The sequence below is a fragment of the Triticum urartu genome, chromosome 2A (assembly GCF_056163025.1).
Source record: "Triticum urartu cultivar PI428250 chromosome 2A, HENAU_Tu73, whole genome shotgun sequence".
In the NCBI taxonomy this organism is placed as follows: Eukaryota; Viridiplantae; Streptophyta; class Magnoliopsida; order Poales; family Poaceae; genus Triticum; species Triticum urartu.
Window position 1 is genome coordinate 381,130,452 of NC_141874.1, and position 9,669 is coordinate 381,140,120.

A 9,669-nucleotide genomic window follows, 5' to 3' on the forward strand; every position below is an offset into this window, starting at 1 on the left:
GAAGTACCTGAAAAGGACTAAGGAAATGTTTCTCGTTTATGGAGGTGACGAAGAGCTCGTCGTAAAGGGTTACGTCGACGCTAGCTTCGACACAGATCTGGATGACTCTAAGTCACAAACCGGATACGTGTATATTTTGAATGGTGGGGCAGTAAGCTGGTGCAGTTGCAAGCAGAGCGTCGTGGCGGGATCTACATGTGAAGCGGAGTACATGGCAGCCTCGGAGGCAGCGCATGAAGCAATTTGGGTGAAGGAGTTCATCACCGACCTAGGAGTCATACCCAATGCGTCGAGGCCGATCAAACTCTTCTGTGACAACACTGGAGCTATTGCACTTGCCAAGGAGCCCAGGTTTCACAAGAAGACCAGGCACATCAAGCGTCGCTTCAACTCCATTCGTGAAAATGTTCAAGATGGAGACATAGATATTTGTAAAGTACATACGGAGCTGAATGTAGCAAATCCGTTGACTAAACCTCTCCCTAGAGCAAAACATGATCAACACCAGAATTCCATGGGTGTTCGATTCATCACAATGTAACTAGATTATTGACTCTAGTGCAAGTGGGAGACTGTTGGAAATATGCCCTAGAGGCAATAATAAAAGGATTATTATTATATTTCCTTGTTCATGATAATTGTCTTTTATTCATGCTATAATTGTGTTATCCGGAAATCGTAATACATGTGTGAATAGATAGACACCAACATGTCCCTAGTAAGCCTCTAGTTGACTAGCTCGTTGATCAACAGATAGTCATGGTTTCCTGACTATGGACATTGGATGTCATTGATAACGAGATCACATCATTAGGAGAATGATGTGATGGACAAGACCCAATCCTAAACATAGCACAAGATCGTATAGTTCGTTTGCTAGAGTTTTTCCAATGTCAAGTATCTTTTCCTTAGACCATGAGATCGTGTAACTCCCGGATACCGTAGGAATACTTTGGGTGTACCAAACGTCACAACATAACTGGGTGACTATAAAGGTATACTACGGGTATCTCCGAAAGTGTCTGTTGGGTTGACACGGATCAAGACTGGGATTTGTCACTCCGTATGACAGAGAGGTATCTCTGGGCCCACTCGGTAATGCATAATCATAATGAGCTCAAAGTGACCAAGTGTCTGGTCACGGGATCATGCATTACGGTATGAGTAAAGTGACTTGCCGGTAACGAGATTGAACGAGGTATTGGGATATCGACGATCGAATCTCGGGCAAGTAACGTACCGATTGACAAAGGGAATTGTATACGGGGTTTCTTGAATCCTCTAATCGTGGTTCATCCGATGAGATCATCGAGGAGCATGTGGGAGCCAACATGGGTATCCAGATCCTGCTGTTGGTTATTGACCGGAGAGCCATCTCGGTCATGTCTACATGTCTCCCGAACCCGTAGGGTCTACACACTTAAGGTTCGGTGACGCTAGGGTTGTAGAGATATGAATATGCAGTAACCCAAAAGTTGTTCGGAGTCCCGGATGAGATCCAGACGTCACGAGGAGTTCTAGAATGGTCCGGAGGTGAAGAATTATATATAGGAAGTGCAGTTTCGGCCATCGGGAGAGTTTCGGGGGTCACCGGTATTCTACCGAGACCACCGGAAGGGTCCCGGGGGTCCACCGGGTGGGACCACCCATCGCGGAGGGCCCCATGGGCTGAAGTGGGGAGGGGAACCAGCCCATAGTGGGCTGGTGCGCCCCCTTGGCCCACCCCCTGCGCCTAGGGTTGGAAACCCTAGGGTGGGGGGGGGCGCCCCACTTGCCTTGGGGGCCACTCCACCCTTGGCCGCCGCCGCCCCTAGGAGATCCCATCTCCTAGGGCTGGCACCCCCCTTGGGGAGCCTATATAAAGGGGGGGGAAGGAGGGGCAGCCGCACCCTTGACTCTTGGCGCCTCCCTCTCCCCTGCTACACCTCTCCCTCTCGCAGTAGAACGGCGAAGCCCTGCTGCAGTGACTCCTACATCCACCACCACACCGTCGTGTTGCTGTATCTTCATCGACCTCTCCTTCCCCCTTGCTGGATCAAGAAGGAGGAGATGTCACGCTGACCATACGTGTGTTGAACACGGAGGTGCCGTCCGTTCGGCGCTAGGATCTCCGGTGATTTGGATCACGTCGAGTACGACTTCCTCATCCCCGTTCTTTGAACGCTTCCGCGCGTGATCTACAAAGGTATGTAGATGCAATCCGATCACTCGTTGCTAGATGAACTCATAGATGGATCTTGGTGAAACCGTAGGAAAATTTTTGTTTTCTGCAACGTTCCCCAACAGATATTACAAGATAACCAAGGAACTATTGGCGGCTTAAGTGGGTACTAATGATACCTGGCGAGTTACTATTTTTGAGTTAAGCCGCTTATACCGATGATGAGAGAGCAGATCTATGGATTAAGAAAAATGGCTAAGTGTTAAGAAAAACAGTTTTCACAGATTGATGCTATAATTTCAGATCTAGTGCAGTTCAGTTAAATACAAAAATATTCAGACCTAAATGTATTAGTACTCGAGCAGTTCATGGGTACAGATCGATTTTTATCTACGAAGGAGATATTCTAAATAATAAGAGGGATTGCTAGGATTGTCACGGTGTAGGAGGAGTACCAAGTGCGAATTAAAGATCCTATAGCCAAGAACAAGGACGACCTTCGATGAACTTCATTGAAACCCTAATGGATCTATGAGGAGAGGCGGAAGAAGAACTAACCAGGGCTGTTGAGCGGCAGAGGTGCACGGATGAGATCTGGTACGAACAAGTTGATGCAGCGGCCGTTGTTGGAGCAGAGGCGAAGGTTGACGACGACGGCGAAGCTCGTGTGCTAGGGCGTCGCGAGGAAGAAGACAAGACGAAGAGGCACGGGGGGGGGGGGGGGGTGAAAGAGACTCCCGACCCTATTTATAACGCAAATGGATAAGCGTCAAGCACGGGAACCGAGGAGGCCAAAAAACGGATATGTGACAGTGCAAATGCCTCGATTTTCGGAGATTCATTAAAAATGAGGAGATACATTAAAGATTTTGGCTTTGTGTAAAATTAATGACAGGTGATGTCACGACGGGTTACCGTGATCCCAGAGGATGACGTCATGGCGAGTTACAAATTTTCATGAAGGTAATGAAGAAGGAATTTTTCTAAGTGTTGAAGATTGATGTGAACAAGTTCAAATCAACCTGGGGCCTAATGTTGGGGATATAACTATTGAGTTAACCCGCCCAGGAGGGGCTGGGTTATACTCATGGCGACTCAGAAGACAAAGCCCATGAAGGAATCAGAGATGGCGGTTCATGAGGATGACTTATGAAGAGCCCAAGGCCCAAAGGTGGCTTAAGGCCCGTAGGTGTAAACCGGCGTATGTGTATGACTTGTATTATAAGGCAATTGTAATTAAGTCACCGGTCCGGACACGTTTATGAGCCAATCGGGACTCGGTAAGCCACCAGGCATCAAGCTGAGTATATAAAGGGACGACCCGGTGGAGAGTTGGGATGAGAGAGAAGAGATCGAAAGCTAGGTCAAGCATATTCGCTCCCTAGTAACCGAGACATAAGCAATACCACCTCAAACTGGACTAGGCCTTTACCTTCACCGCAAGGGGCCGAACCAGTATGAACTCCCTGTGTCCTTTGTCCTGTTTAACCCCTTTAAGCTAATCTCGTTGCGATGGCTCCACGACTAAGTCCTTATGCTAGGACATTTGCCGTGACAATCCCACGACAGATCTCGTGGTTCTGGACTCTGCGGCGGCTGGATGAATATTTCGTCGACTCCCCTACGGTTTTGGGATTTTTGGGGTATTTATAGAGCAAAGAGATGGTCCGGTGGGCACCCGAGGTGGGCACAACCCACCAAGGCACACATGGGCCTCCTGGCGCACCCTGGTGGGTTGTCCCCTCCTCGGGACTCCCCCAGGTGCAACCAGGGCCCAACATGTTCCTTCTGGTCCATAAAAAATCTTCGTAAAGTTTTGTGGCATTTGGCCTCCATCTGATATTGATTTTCTGCAATGTACAAAACACGGAAAAAACAGGAACTGACAGTTGGCACTATGTCAATAGGTTAGTACCGAAAAATGATATAAAATGATTATAAAACATCCAAGATTGATAATATAACAGCATGGAACAATAAAAAATTATAGATACGTTGGAGACGTATCAGCATCCCCAAGCTTAACTCCTACTCATCCTCGAGTAGGTAAGTGATAAAAATAGAATTTTTGATGTGGAATGCTGCCTATCATGTCATATCATATTCTTTTTTGTATAGCATGGACAATTGGACTTTTAGTTGTTCAAAGCAATAGTCTAGTTTTGACATGATAATTTAGATACTCAAGCATATCAACAAGCAACCATGTCTTTCAAAATATCAACACTAAAATAAGTTATCCCTAGCCCATCATGCTCAAACATTGATCCATTCATGAAACACACTCGAATATTAGCTACACCCAATACCTAAGTACGATCATATTGCTTCCTAGTTGGTGCTTTTATAAGAGAAGATGGAGACTCAAAATAAAAATTGCATAAAGTAAAAGAAAGGCCCTTCACAGAGGGAAGTAGGGATTTGTAGAGGTGCCAGAGCTCAAAGTGAAAAACTTAGAGATAAAAACATTTTGGGAGGTGTATCCATCCCACCAACGAAAACGACTTAGAGTTCCCAATACTTTCCATGCATAGATATATCATAGGAGGTTCCCAAACAGAAAATAAAGTTCATTCCTTTTTCCACCATAAATTTCACTTTCCATGGCTAACCGTATCCACGGGTGCCCTCCATACCAACACTTTTCAAGGAATTTATTATTTGACAACATAAAGTAAATTCATTTTTGCATTTCGCGACTGGGCATCCCTAATACCTTTGTCTTACTCTCGTGCAATGACAAGTGAATAAACACTCATCTTGAGAATAACACATCTAGCATGGAAAATATTAGCCACCCCTCACCACTCCGCGAGCGAAACAAACACACAAAAGAGAAGTTTATTTTGTAAATTAGAGATGACACATGCAAATTTGCTTAGGACGACAAAGAATACCACATATAGGTAGATATAGTGGACTCATGTGGCAAAACTGGGTTAAAGGATTTTGGATGCACAAGTAGTGATCATACTTAGTGCAAAATGAAGGCTAGCAAAAGATTGGGAAGAGACCAACTAAGAAACGAATAATCTCATAAGCAAGCATTAAGCATAAATAACACCGAATAATGCACCATAAGTAGGATATAATTTCATTGCATGACTATTGACTTCCATACTTGCATAGGGAATCAGAAACCTTAACACCAATATTCTTACTAAAATATAATTACTCATCAAGATGACTCACATACCACATCATCATATCTCAAAACTATTACTAAGAATCAATTTTATTTTGTCCAATGATCTTCATGAAAGTTTTTATTATATCCTTCTTGGATATCTATCACTTTGGGACTAATTTTCATGTATTGCTTTTGACAAGCTCAAACAAATATAAGTGAAGATCATGAGCATCATAAATTTTTCTTCCTCTCAAATTAATTTAAGTGAAGCAAGAGAGAATTTCATGAAAATTTTAATAACTCTCAAATAAATCTAAGTGAAGCAAGAGAGCATTTCTTCAAAAATACTAAAGCACACCGTGCTCAAAAAGATATAAGTGAAGCACTAGAGCAAGTCCATTGCTCATAAAAATTTAAGTGAAGCATAGAGAGCAATTCTAACAAGTCATGACATAATTTGGCTCTCTCAAATAGGTGTTTCCAGCAAGGATTGATAACTTAAAACACAAAATAAAACAATCAAAGACTCATATCATACAAGACCCTCCAAGAAAAACACATATCATGTGACGAATAAAAATATTGTTTCAAGTAAAATACCGATGATCGTTGGAAGAAAGCGGGGATGCCATTCGGGGGCATCCCCAAGCTTAGTTGGTTGCTTATTCTTGGACAATAGCTTGGGATGCCGGGGCATCCCCAAGCTTAGGCTCTTCCATCCTTCCTTCATCCATCGTAATCGTAAGATAACCCAAAACTTGAAAACTTCAATCACACAAAACTCAACAAAACCTTCATGAGATGCGTTAGTGTAAGAAAATAGTAAATCACTACTATAAGTACTGTATCAAACCAATTCATATTTTGTTTCTGTATTATATCTACTGTATTCCAACTTTCCTATGGCAAAAACTCATCAAAGAAAACCATAGAGCCATCAAAATAAGCACACAACACAAAGAAAACAGAATCTGTCAAAACAGAACAGTCTGTAGCAATATGACTATTTCGAATACTTCTATGACTCCAAAAATTCTGAAAATTAAGAAGACCTGAGAAATTTGTATATTGATCTACTGCAAGTGAAATGGATATTTTATTGCTCTCTGGTAAAAAATTAAAATTAATTTTGTGAGCGTAAAAGTTTCTGTTTTTTTAGCAAGATCAAACAACTATCACCCAAGAGGATCCTAAAGGCTTTACTTGGAACAAAAACTAATTAAAACACAAAAAACACAATCATAACAGTAGCATAATTGTGCTAACACTCAAGAACAGGAAGCAAAAAGCAAAAATAAATTTTATTCATTGGGTTGCCTCCCAACAAGCGCTATAGTTTTACGCCCTTAGCTAGGCATAAAGCAAGGATCTAAGTTTTGTCATCTTTGGTCCGAGATCCATAAGATGCCCTCATGATTGATTCATAAGGTGGATTAATTCCAGTTCTAGGAAAGTGTTCCATACCCTTCCTCAAAGGAAACTTAATATTGCCTTTTTTCATATCAATCACAGCACCGATAGTGCGTAAAAATGGTCTACCAAGAATAATTGGACAAGATGGATTGCAATTAATATCAAGAACAATAAAATCTATGGGCACATAATTCCTATTTTCAAGAATAAGAACATCATTAATTCTTCCCATAGGCTTTTTAATAGTAGAATCCGCGAAGTGCAAATTCTAAGAACACTCTTCAAGATTAGTAAGACCAAACACATCACATAAAGATTTCGGGATTGTAGAAACACTAGCACCCAAGTCACACAAAGCAAAACACTCATAATTTTTAATCTTGACTTTAATAGTAGGTTCCCATTCATCATGCAATTTTCTAGGAATTGAAACTTCTAATTCCAATTTTTCTTCAAGAGCTTTCATCATAGCATCAACAATATGTTTAGTAAAAGTTTTATTTTGTTCATAAGCATGGGGTGAATCTATCATGTATTGCAACAAAGAAATAAAATCAATCAAAGAGCAACTATCATAACTAAAGTCTTTGTAATCCAAAAGCATGGGTACATCACTAGCTAAAGTTTTGACCTCTCCAAACCCACTTTCATCAATTTTCTCAACAAGATTTTCACCCTCCGAAATATTGGACGCCTTCTACCTAAAGTTGACTCTTCTCCTGTCCCTTTTTCATCAATATTAACTTTACTAAACAAGGAATCAATAGAATAAACACGAATCATTTTAAGATCTTCATCACTTTTGCGAAAGAAATGACTAGAAAACACTTTTTCTAAAAATTCTCTTTTAGCTCTAAGCATAGCGGTTCTTTTCTTACTTTCATCCATAGAGACATAAAGAGCTTTAATTGATTCATCAACCTTAGGCACACAAATTTTCATCTTGAGATTTTCCACATCATGAGCAATTCTATCAACACTTCTAGACAAATCATCAATCTTACTCAACTTTTCTTCTATGGAAGTGTTGAATTTTTTTGTGTATTGATAAATTCTTTAATATTATTCTCAAGATCAGAGGTGTTTCTATTATTATTATAAGATTGATTTCAATAGGAATTACAATAATTATTAGAGGAATTATTAGGAAAAGGCCTAGGATTAAAATTACCTCTATAAGCATTGTTGTTGAAATTATTGCAAGAGATAAAATTCACATCTATGGCATCACTATCTTGCTCAATCAAAGTAGACAAAGTCATATCATTAAGATCAATAGGAGCACTTCTACTAGCAACCAAATTCACAAGAGCATCAACTTTTTCACTCAAAGAAGAAATTTCTTCAACCGAATTAACGTTTTTACTAGTAGGAGCTCTTTCGGCATGCCATTGCGAATAATTTGCCATAATATTATCAAGCAATTTGGTCGCTTCACCCAAAGTAATTTCCATAAAAGTACCACCCACGACAGAATCCAAAAGATTACGAGAAACAAAATTCATCCACGCATAAATTTTTTGTATGATCATCCAAAGATTTAACCCATGAGTTGGGCAATTCCTTAGCATCATTTTCATCCTTTCCCAAGATTGTGCAACATGCTCATGTTCAAGTTGCTTGAAATTCACGATCTAGGTTCTAAGGGAAATAATTTTTGTGGGAGCAAAATACTTAGTGATAAAAGCATCTTTGCACTTATTCCAAGAATTGATACTATTGCGAGGCAAACAAGAGAACCAATTTTTTGCAGAATCACGCAAAGAAAACGGAAATAATTTCATCTTGACCACATCTTTTTTCTCTTGCATATTGCATAATTCTACGAAGGTATTAAGATGGGAGGCATCATCCTCATTAGGAGTACCGGAAAGTTGGTCTTTCATAACAAGATTCAACAAAGCAGTATTAATATCACAAGACTCCGCACTAGCGGCGGGAGGAGCAATCGGAGTGCCAATAAAATCATTGTTGTTGGTATTTGAGAAATCACATAACTTGATGTTATCTTCAGTCATGATGACCACACAACAAGATTGCACTAAAAAACGGATCCGGTAAGAAAATGGCGAACGGAAAAAGAGAGGCGAATAAAACGGCAAATTTTTGTAAAGTGGGGGAGAGGAAAATGAGAGGCAGATGGCAAATAATGTAAATTGCGAGGAGATGAGATTTGTGATTAGGAACCTGGTATATGTTGAAGATCCTCCCCGGCAACGACGCCAGAAATTCCTTTTGATGTTGCTTGAAGCTACGTTGGTATTTCCCCAAAGTGGAAGGGATGATGCAGCACAACGGCGGTATGTATTTCCCTCAGATATGAAACCAAGGTTATCGAACCAGCAGAAGAACCCAGCAACACAACGTAAATAGCCCCTGCACACAGATAACAAATCCTCGCAACCCGACGTTTTAAAGGGGTTGTCAATCCCTTTCGGGTAACGGTGCCAGAAATTGGTGCGTGACGGGAGAAAGTTGTAATAGATTAAATAAATAGATCACAAATAAAATAAAGTGCAACAAAGTATTTTGTATTTTTGGTTTAATAGATCTGAAAATAAATGCAAGAGAAAAGTAGATCGCAAAGGCAGATATATGAGAAAGAAGACCCGGGGGCCGTAGGTTTCACTAATGACTTCTCTCAAGAAAAATAGCAAACGGTGGGTAAAGAAATTACTGTTGGGCAATCGATAGAAGCTCAAATAATTATGATGATATCCAGGCAATGATCATTATATAGGCATCACGTCCAAGATTAGTAGACCGACTCCTGCCTGCATCTACTACTATTACTCCACACATTGACCGCTATCCAGCATGCATCTACTACTATTACTCCACACATCGACCGCTATCCAGCATGCATCTAGTGTATTAAGTTTATGGAGAAACGGAGTAATGCAATAAGAACGATGACATGATGTAGACAAGATCTATCTATGTATAGATAGACTCCATCGTTTTA